This window comes from Desmodus rotundus, unplaced genomic scaffold (assembly GCF_022682495.2).
Source record: "Desmodus rotundus isolate HL8 unplaced genomic scaffold, HLdesRot8A.1 manual_scaffold_16, whole genome shotgun sequence".
Taxonomy (NCBI): domain Eukaryota; kingdom Metazoa; phylum Chordata; class Mammalia; order Chiroptera; family Phyllostomidae; genus Desmodus; species Desmodus rotundus.
The window spans coordinates 1,038,480-1,040,638 of record NW_026527214.1 but is presented as its reverse complement, the minus strand read 5'-3'; positions in this window follow the sequence as shown (position 1 = coordinate 1,040,638).

The window sequence follows — 2,159 nt, the reverse complement described above, 5'->3', positions numbered from 1 at the left end:
GGTAAGAGTCTGTCTGTGTCGCTTTCACACTTGGAAAAATGATGTGAACCATGGCCTTCGCATGCTACGTTAAATCCAGAATAGTATCACGCATCTAGCTTCTGCATACTAGCATAACTTTTTCCTTTGCATGACAGTATTTTGCTCTGTAAGGGTAAGCGCGTCACCTTGTCTCCACCCTGCAGTCCTTTCTTGGTTTAGTTCAAATGCCCTTCCATAAAACTAGTCTGTAGATATTTTTCTTCCTTTCTGGAACTGCTGGTTTCCTCTGTACTTGGGATGTAATGAAGTATGTTTACAACTATCTTCTGACTTTTAACAACTCCCTCCCTTCTTGTATTTTTTTAGACACACTCACGTTATTACTTAAAATGGAAGACATAGCTTCGACTACCTTTGGTGGTTCTTTCCTGCTAGATGAATTGGACATATTTAAAATTCTGTCAGTTTGGCCTTAATTACTTCTGCTTCATGAAATTGTAAAAGGGCATGCGGTTACCTCTAAAAACCGGAGAAAATGAAGAGTACTCTAAGCAGAGAATACCCAATTCAAAGTGCATTTTGCAACAATAACAGTCCCAAGCATGTTCTCTGTAATGACAATAGATGTATTGATTATCGGAAACTTGAAAATATGGACTTTGGTAAATATCAGAAAGGATAAAAACTGTCTCTCATACCACAAAGTGAGTAAAAAAATAATGACAAGTGGTAAAGCTGCTCTCCGCTCTAAGGTCAAGCTGTAACATATCCATAAGGAATCATGAACCATAGGTGTCAACCCCATAGAACCAACTTCTAGGATTAATAAATCATTGGACAAAATAAATTGTAAACTCTAGGGAAGAAAAAATTAATTCACTCCTTCCATTAACGATGAGAAGCAAATATATGTAGACACAGTAGGCATCCTGTATGGTGAAGTAGTCTTGACATTAACCTACATTTTTCATGGGACCCTTTGAAACCAAATGAAGTAGGGTATTTTTCCAGGTGTAGGTGGTTTTGTGTAGAGAAACTTCACGTACTTAATGGAAATGGGAGAATCAGGGACTCCAAAAGTAAAGTGTGAAATATTTTTGATGAATTAAACAACAGCCCATAAATATTAAAGACCAATATTTTTAAAATCATTACTCTAGATTTTTTCCATTCAGTAAGAAAGACCGTCATTAACCCTGCTCACAGTTTTCACATCTTTCCATAAACATTGGTGGAAAATGGCATTGTTCTTCCTTTTGACATTTCCTGATCCTATCGTATGCGTTACTACGGGGAAAAAAGAATTCAGAGAAGGCCAGAGAAATATCCCTAGATAGCAGTTCATACTCCAGAAAAAATGAACAGTAGAGCGCTTTTTTTCAGGGAAGAAATACAGCGTATGCACAATACTCATTCATGACAGAGGGGGAAAATATATGTCAAAAAACATGCAAAGTTATCACGTCAAGACAGTCACATGAAAAAGACAAAATTTATATAGGACCGTTGTATTTCTTCTACAACTTATAAGTATTGGTGCCAGCTCCTTATAATGTGATATATAACACGTACTGGGTTGGTACTCTCTGGGAAGCCCTAGTCAAAGATCATTTGAATATTCTTCATGTATATAAATACATAAGACCTAATGACTTGCTTCCTAGAGTGCTTCAAACGTGGGAGGTCGTTGAAGGGTAAGCACTTCCTTGTTACGTCAACTTGTAGATACATGGAGAGACTCTTGAATATTCATAGAAGGAATGTGTAAAGGGCCAAAGCCTAGGAAATATACATTTCAACTTTATAATCTACAGAAGCATAACATTTCACTTTCCAAGCCTTGAGAAAACGCTGACTATACTAGCAACGCTTCTTACAATCCAGGGTCCTGTTTCAGTAAGTGAAACACTTTCCAAACCACAGTAATAGGCTGGGGGTACTAAGGAGAATTTCGAGAAGTCTGTCTTATACTACGAGGTTTAATTCAGAGAAAAGATCTTAGGATGAACCAAATGGTAAGTGTGGTCTAAAGCATAAACCTGATTCAGAACCAATGAATTCATCAGGTAAGAATCAGCAATTAATTTTCATTGAAATGCAAACCCCAAACCAAAGGAATACACAAGCATACATGAGCGTACATACTCACACATCTTAAATAGTTTGCAAAGGAAGCC